The sequence below is a fragment of the Urtica dioica genome, chromosome 1 (genome assembly GCF_054948205.1).
Source record: "Urtica dioica subsp. dioica isolate 48M chromosome 1, U.dioica_male_clone48M_v1_H2, whole genome shotgun sequence".
In the NCBI taxonomy this organism is placed as follows: domain Eukaryota; kingdom Viridiplantae; phylum Streptophyta; class Magnoliopsida; order Rosales; family Urticaceae; genus Urtica; species Urtica dioica.
Window position 1 is genome coordinate 54036539 of NC_142756.1, and position 9408 is coordinate 54045946.

Genomic DNA, 9408 nt, shown 5'->3' on the forward strand with positions numbered 1-9408 from the left:
ACCACCTCGATCGGATCGAAGGGTTTTGATCACTTTGCCAGTTTGCTTTTCCACTAAAGCCCTAAAGACCTTAAATACGTTAAAGGTCTCGGATTTGTGTTTAAGCAAATAGACAAACCCATATCTTGAGTAGTCATCAGTGAAGGTAACGAAGTATTCGTATCCTCCACGTGCATGTTGGTTGAGCGGACAAAATACATCAGAATGTATTAGTTCCAGCAACTCAGTGGCTCTTCGACCCTTATCGGAGAAAGGTCGCTTAGTCATTTTTCCTTCTATACAGGATTCACAAGTAGGTAGTGAACCTATTGCAGAGGCTTGGAGTGGACCATCCCTCACAAGTCTCTTAATCCTATCTAGACTGATATGACCAAGTCTTAAGTGCCAGAGGTATGTTGATTTTGTTAGATCGGAGGATTCAGAAAGTCTGATCTTCTTTGGCTCCCTAATTAGATCGTTATCTATTTCGGTGTCTAAAAGAGAAGGTTGAGTGGGATAGATGTAAAAAAGAGCATTCTTCATACATGCATCAGTGACAAAAGAATTATCAGGAAACGAAATACGAATTCCATTCTTAATGAACTTTAAACAATAATCTTGCTCAAGAAGATGAGCAACGGATATTAAGTTCTTACCAAAGGTAGGAACAAAATAAACATTATTCAAGTTTATAGTACGGTCTTCAAAAGACAATGTCACGGATCCCACAGCCTTCGCAGACACCAGGCTCCCATCACCCCATTTGAAACAGAACTCGCCTTCCTCTAAGCTTTTGGTTTTCTTAAAACCATTCAAGGAACAACAAATATGATTAGTAGCAGCGGAGTCAAGAATCCACGTTGATACATTATCAGCTACTAAGCATGCTTCAGTAACTAGTACAATGCTATGTTCCTTTGCTTTGAGATAGGTAGGACAGTTCGTTTTATCGGCCTTGTGAGGTCTCTTCTTAGTTCCAGAGGCGGAGGCTTTTTGCTCAGTAGCATGTGCCTCTCCTTGATTCCTCTTTCTCTTAGTGAGACCTACAGCAGTGTGAAGTTCCTCCATAAGCTTGGTAATAGTGTACTCTAGCTTGTTAATGGAGTAGTTCATCTTGGAGGTATCAAGAGATGCGGGGAGAGTTTCTAAGATCATATCTATGACATTCTTCCCATCAATCTCAGATCCTAGGATTTCCATTTTATTCAGAAAACTAATGATCAGTATCATGAAGTCTCCAACAGGAGTCCTAGCCTGCATATGACAGTTCATAAACTGTCGGACTGCTTGTAGCCTTGTTTGACGGCTTTGCCCTCCAAATATCTCAAGGAGATTGTAGAGCATGTCAGCGGCAGTCTCGAAGTCACGATGTTGCTCTTTCAGCATATCGTTCATAGATGCCAAGATATAGCACCTCACAATCTCATCGGATCGAAGCCAGGCCGCTAAGGCGTCATTGTCCTCTTGAGTTTGAATCATCATTCGTCTGAGGAGGACTCGGGGTGGTGAGTACCCATTTGTTCTTGTTAACGGTAGGTATTATGTCGAGGTTACGTTTCGAATCTACGTAGTTTTCGTTTTCGAGTTTGATCGAGGAAAGAAAGATAGAGAGATGGTTGAGAGAGATATTGCCTATAAAAGTTGAAACAAGTTTATGATTTGTCTTTGGTTTAGGATTTAAGTTTCATTAAGACTTTTGTAAAACCCAAAGGTGTTATAAACCAAACGATAATTTACTCCCTCAAGAGAAGGCCGCAAAAAATCTCCATTTATAAGTAAATGACACATCATTAATGCTAAGCCAAGATGTCAGTACATCATTTTGACTAGCCACCTTGTAAATTGGTTTGATCACTCATATCCTTTCGCAGAGCCTTAAGGAAGGATACTAGGGATTGAGCCTAAGTGTGCAACCAACCACTTAGTCCAAAAGATCAGCTTTGAAAAACAATCCCCCAAGGGGAGGCCTTGCCATCATTGCATCACTCTCGGACGTAGCTCATTGAGCAATGATCGAAGCAATAACGCCTTGGAGTACTCACATTTAAGTGAGGGTCGCAAGAGCGGCTCTTAGTCCCACGTTATTGCATCTTTCACTAGTGTTGGGGATCGCGGGTTACAAACAACGAGTATAACCCTCCCACTTAGTTTTTGGAGTTGGTTCATCGACTCTTTTAAGTTCGGAAACAAATTTCCTAGTTAGAGAGCGACTGAGCGGACAACTAGAAGAGAATCCTAGATCGACATGTTCAGAGCAGTATTAGTGCATAAAGGCACAAGGTACATACTCGATCTTTTCCTATTTTCTATTTCGGGAAAGTGCGTGAGGGAAGTGTGAACTCCAACTCACTCGAACACTTGAAAGTTTGAGATTACACATCTTTTTATTTTTCGGCTTTGTCTACAAAGAGACCTCCCACTCAAAATTTCAAGAGCATATAGATTTTGAACATATGTGATATAGATATAGTTTTGAAAACATTTTGAAAACTTATTTGATTTGGATGACAAAATATTTTCAAGTTTGAAAGTGAAAACGGTTTTTCAAAATTCAAACTAGTTTTGTAAAAATTCAATTTCAATTAAACTTTCAAAAATCAAAACATTTTAATCTTACACATCATGTTTATAATCATATGAAAAACATTTTTGCTCAAGAAAGTTTTCTCATTAGAGTTCTATAACTCATGGTAGTGGGGTTTGAAAATCCGGATTTCTAAAAAACTGGAGTTTCAGACAGCCGCGCACCTCGGAGTAAAATCGCCATAACTGGCGGCTCCGATGTCCTTTTGAGCCGAAACCGGTGGCATTGGACAGAGGACAGACAGAGCTTTAATTTGATTCAAGAATAATTAAATTTCGATTTCTGAGCAGAGAGTTATGCCGCTTTTAATGCGGGTTTACATTCCAGCTCGAAGAAAAAGAAATAAATTAAAGCTTTGTCCTTTTAGGTGCGAAAAAGAATCGAGTGTAACGGAACGTTTTATGAAGTTGTTTAAAGCTTTTATTTGTGTTTTATTAGCAGGGTAATAACATAAAAATAAAAGAAATAATAACATGCATAAAACGATTCAAGTAAATAAACGAAACTAGTAAGAAAACAAAACTAGTCACAAAATTTACTCGAAAAATCTCAAACCTTTAAAACACGTTTTTCAATATAAAAAATTAAAAACTTTTAGAACTGATTCTAATGTGTTTTAACATCATCCCAAACTCATAGAAAATCAACATGGTTTTTAATTTAAAGGCAAGAGCAATAAATTAAAAAAAATCTAAGATTACAATTCTAACTTGTCACAAAATTAGTAAACTTTCGAAAACGATTTTCAAGCTCATAATTTAAAAACATGCACATGCATTCCTTTGACCATAGCTCTTATACCATTTGTTGGAATCGATCTAGGGTTTGAGAAAATAATTAACGCTTCGGTAAGCGGCGGAATTTTAAAAATTTTCTTTTTAAGTAAAACTAGTTTTTACTGACCTAGACAAGAGCATATGCATGTAATTAAAAACCAATATGAGCTAGAAGTTTACTAACCTTTCTTGAAGCTTGAACCTTGTAGAAGCTTTTGGAAAGTTGCAACGCTCGTCTCCCCTCGCAGCACGTCTCTCTTTCTTTCCTCGTCACCTCGAGCAACCACGAAAGTTTCTATCACTAAATCACTCGAAAAGAAGGAATCAGTGAGTGGGCACTTTTAAACACTACGACTTGAGAACGAGTCTCGAAGTCGCAGAGCTAAACGCTAGGTCAAGTGAGGACCTAGGTGCCAAAACAAGAAAAATCGAAAATAAAATAGAAAGAGAGAGAGAGAGGATTTCGGCCACCACAAGGTCTAGAGAGAGAAGTTCTCAATCCCTAACTTATGTGGAATGAATAGAATGAGAGGAATGAGGGTCCTATTTATAGGAGAAGGGTTGGCCTTGGAAAGAAGTAGTTTCCTCTTATTTTCCAAGCCTTTATGAGGAAATCTTATTTCCCCTTTTTCCCTTGCTTTACACGTCCAACATGTGCTTCAATAAGCCTTGGATTTGTTTCCTCATTTAGTTTGTCTCTCTCTTTCCTTTGTGTTGGCCGAACTTATGCTTTCCTCATAGAGGAAATTTGTTTCCTCTTTTTCTTTTGGCAAGTATCTTGATACATTTATGCACAAAATAATTTCTCTTTCCCTTGGGTATTTGGGCGCCCATTTCACATCTAGAAGGAGCTTCTAGAAGCTTCTTCATTTGTTCATGACAACATGTGAAAGGCCCATTAAGAATTTTCAATAAAATTCTTATGAAATGAAATTAATTCACAAGGCCCAATTAATCATATTATGGCCGAGTGACATTAAGTCATCAAATGAACTTGTCAAAATTTATTGACATCCATTTCATCCTTATGTCTCAAAAGACAAAATTACCCTTTTCACTATTTTCGTTCTTGTTTTGACTTAGCTTCCAGTTTAACTATTCCTATCGATGTGATTCGTGACAGTGACCTCATGGACCCAAATGAACAAAGCTTTAGCTAAACACTTGGACTCAAAAGTTCACAAACCTTTTCCAAGTTTAGCTTAATGCCAACTGACTCCACTAAAGAGCTGACACTGAAAATCTCTCGGTTCAAATGAATTTATTTTCTACTCAAGAATTCGACCTAATTATGATGAGCGGATCCACTGAATATTATCTATGTTTACCCTTCATGAATGTCATCAGCTAGTCGGGATTTACTAAATTACCATTTTACCCTTCTAGCTGTTATTTCCTCAACTCCTTTGTCGCTTGTGAATAAGTTAGAAACAATGTATTGACGAGGAGCTAACAAGTCACATTGTTTCATCCAAAAGAGTCAGGACTCAATTTGGACACTGGCCAGTTCATTTATTCACACTCCAAGGAACAAAGCATGAGGTGACATACATTGCATTTCAGCAATCTTGTACATGAATTCCATATCTATGAGAACTTCACAAAGTTACTCATGACAGACTCAAAACTTAGTACCTCACCAATAGGCCTTGTTCGGAATCACATAGTGAGTCCGAAATTTGACTTTCTCAAATGAGAATACTAAGGTGTGAAATGGCATGTCTCATTTCAGGATTAAGGTAAGCATGATGCAATTCATACATAGTGACTTCGAGACACAAGAGGTTAAATGGTTTGTTCTTATATTGTCTCTAGAAGTGCACTGGTCAATTCAGTACCTTCGGAAGATACCTAGAAGAACTATAGAGTCTCCAACTCTCAATGCCTCATAACCAGACATCATAGATTCTTCTAACAATCATACTGAGGTCAATAGTCCTTTGACCCTAAGATTGCGAATATATCGTTTTAAGCAAACTACGAAGAGTTTGTTCATGCAAATCTACATTTGTCTCTTCGTAAGTTGTTTAGTTTGTTTATGGACTAAAAGACTATGGTTTTATCATAAAGCTTCAGACAAGGAAGATTGAATGAACGTTTCAACTTTTTATTAATGAATAAGCAATTACAAGCAAGAGTCTTCGTAAGACTATATGACATCAAATGTACATAAATAGACACTACTACTCTTCTTGTGGGCACCATTGACAACAAAGTCTTCACTAGAAGCTACAAGCTGGGTCCTACTCTAAAGCCTTGGATTCTCAAGCCTCCTAGCCCAAGATAGCCCTCAATACACAAATTGAACTACGTTCTGACCTGATCCCGACTAAAGGGTACGTAGGCAGCAAACCTTTGGCACGGTCACACCCCCCAAAACACACCTCAGGGTCTGGGGGGCGCAGCTCGGTCTACGAGCTCCCATTTTTGGCCCGGGCGCGGTCACTTGGTCCGGCCTTGGATCGAACCGCCCGAGGTATCTAATCGTTGTTCATTTTCGTGCGACAACATTTTGGCACTAGAAGGAGGGGACTTCCCAACTTACACAGCCCGAAATCCCTTCTACAGCTCGACCCCTTTTCTTCTCGACTCGAGAAAGACATGAGTGGTCAACCACCCGTTCATTCTGAGGACGTGAATAACCCCGAAAATGCAACCGCGGTGATGAAATACTTCTTGCGCTCCCGAGCGCAAGGCGACGAGGAGTCTCTCAACGACGAGAGCCACACTCCCTCGCCCCCTCCACCTCAGGACAGTCGGGACGACCGCATCCTTGAGATGGAGGAGAAAATCTGTCAGCTAAAGATAGCCAACGCAAGGCACCTCCCACGGGGAGTCCGAGGACCTCATGGACGAGGGGCATGATTATGATCCCGACTATGAAGGCTTGGAAATTTCAGCGGACATCGAGACTTCTCTCACCAAAGACGGGGAACTCCCTGTTGAGATCGAAGCCGGTCCGTCGAAAACAAAGGCAATACCGATCTCCTCTCAAGAAGAGACCTCACGACGGTCGGCCCATGACCAACTCGGTCAAAGAGGCAATGTTAAGGGATGTCCAACGACCCGGCGAGTGAGGCGTGTAGCTCGAAGCTCATGCCCTTATACCACCGGGCCAGACCTTAGAGATCGCCATACCACCCAACGGAATGACCGTGGAGAAGACCTCCGGGAGAGGCCAAGTGCTCGCAAGGGTCACAACCCTGCGGCCCCAGTCAATGGGGACCCTCGCACGGCTCAAGGGTTGAATGAAAGGCGACAGGTGACTCCTCCTGAACAAGGAGTGACCCCCAACACTGGCCTCGACGTCGTCACCATGATTCACAATCTTCGTAATGAAGTGTGTGACCTACGTGAAGGCGGCTTGTTCGGTGATACATACGGGGTCATAGAAGAACATTCCTCTCCCTTCACCGCCCAAATCCTTGCTGAGGTGTGCACGGGAAACTTCTAACTCCCGAATCTCCCTCTCTACAATGGGAAAACTGATGCCACGTATCAAATCCAACATTACGAAACTTGGATGACGATGCAAGGCCTTTCACCCGTGGCTCTATGCCAAGCTTTTAGTCTTACCCTCACCGGACCATGTTTTGAGTGGTTTAAGAATTTAAGACCAGGGAGCGTTTGATCGTTCAAAGACCTGAAAGACATGTTGCTAGCACGATTTGCTACATCCATGGTCTAAAAGAAGACCAAGATGTACTTATGGTCGATCAGGCAAGAGAATAACGAGTCCTTGAGACAGTATCTCACCCGATTAACCGCAGAATCAAATAAGGTTGACCGCTTTGACGACAGTGACGCAATCATAGCCATCATCGAAGGCTTGCGCACCGGAGACTTCTTAAAGTCCGTCGTCGGCAGCGTACCTGCCACGATGGTCGAGTTAATGAACCGAGCCAAAACCTTCAAGGGGGTAGAAGATTACTTCGACGGCCCCAGGAGCAGCAACCAAAGCTCCCGCCGTCGGGATGAGTCCGGCAACGAGCCAAGTAAGCCCCGCACAAGGGTGAACAAGGGCGGTCAAGCTACCGATAGCCGACCCCCTATGTCTCAAAAGCCGCGCCTTGCGAGGAATTTTAGAGACTACTCAAATTACACTCCCTTGAACGCCCCGGTAGAGCAAATCTACGCTGTGGCACGTGACAAGTTCACCGCTCCGGCTCCAATGAAAGGCGGCCCCGCATCTCGCGACCGGGCCCGTTATTGTGAGTTCCAACGGGATTACGGTCACACGACCGCTCAATGCTTCCATCTTAGGTAGCAAATTGAGACATTAATACAGAAGTGAGAACTCAAAGAGTTTGTCCTTCGTATGGTAGGAGCGGCAGCCCCCGCCAACAACAGGCCACAGCTTGAGAAAGGTGGAGGGGCCAACGCTAATACCGACCGCGCAGCGGTCGCAGCTACGGCTGATGCGCAACTCCACGTCGTCACCACCATCCTAGGTGGCCTGCAAGACGGGGACTCGGCCCGGCAAAGGAAAAAGCTCCTCAGAGCTGCCTCTCAAGAAGGCCTTGCCGGGCAGGTTAACCTCACCTATGAGGAACCTCCGTACGTACCTCACGAGATGATACAATACACCAATGAAGAGGCCAAGCGAGTTGTGCACCCGCATAATGACACTATAGTCCTCAAGGCCCAGGTGGCCAACAACTTGGTAAAAAGAGTTCTTATTGATAACGGCAGCGCAGCCGATATAATCTTTAAGACCACCCTAGAGCGCATGAAGCTCGGGGGGCTCCGCCCTGTCCCCACTCAAACCCCTCTGTTTGGGTTCATGGGGGAAAAGGTCATGACTGAAGGAATCATTGATTTACCAGTCACCTTCGGAACTACCGGAGGCATCGAGGTCGTTCACATGGTCCCCTTTCTTGTGGTCGACCAGGAGTCACCCTACAATGTTATCATTGGGCGACCCACGTTGAACAGACTAAGGGCTATCACGTCCACTTATCACCTACTAGTGAAATTCCCCACCGAAGAGGGAATTGGCGTCATGGCTGGTGATCAAACCCAAGCCAGGATATGCTATGTCCAAGGCGTGGACGGCAAGCCCGCTGAAAAAAGGGTTAACACGATCTACCAACTAGAAGACGACTACCCGTGTGATAGGAAAGACACACGGTAACTCGGGGAATTAGACCCCCGTGACAATATCGAGAGGTTGAAAGTTGATACCCTCGATGATCTCACTTCGATCGTGCTCAACGAAGCTAAACCTGACCAGGTAGTGAAGATCGGTGCACAACTCCCTCTCGCCATCAAAACTCAACTCGCGTCCTTCCTTCGGGAGTTTAAGGATGTCTTTACGTGGACACATGCGGACATGCCCGGTATAGACCCCGATGTGATTGTGCACCGATTGAATGACGATAAAACTATCGCTGAAAAGGTACAAGCTAGACGTGCGTTCAACCCCGAACGATACCTAGCGATAAACGAGGAAGTCGAAAAGCTTCTCTCCGCTGGTTTCATCCGAGAAGCCAAGTACCCCAAGTGGGTGGCCAATGTGGTCATGGTCAAAACGCCTAATGGGAAGTGGCGCATTTGTATAGATTACAAAGATCTTAACAAAGCCTGTCCAAAAGATTGCTTTCCACTCCCACGCATCGAGCAACTGGTCGTCGCCACGACAGGACATGAACTGCTAAGTTTCATGGACGCCTATTCGGGCTATAACTAGATACGAATGCATGAGCCCAATCAGATCAAGACGACCTTCGTCACCGATCGCGGCCTCTACTGCTAGATGGTCATGCTGTTGGAATCGATCTAGGGTTTAAGAAAATAATTAACGCTTCGGGAAGCGGCGGAATTTTAAAAATTTTCTTTTTCAAGTAAAAACAGTTTTTACTAACCTAGACAAGTGCAAGTACATGTAATTAAAACCTAATATGAGCTAAGAAGTTTACTAACCTTTCTTGAAGCTTGAATTTTGAGAAGCTTTTGGAAAGTTGCAACGCTCGTCTCCCTCGCAGCACGTCTCTCTTCCTTTCATCGGCACCTCAAGCAACCACGAAAGTTTCTATCACTAAATCACTCGAAATAAAGGAATTAGTGAGT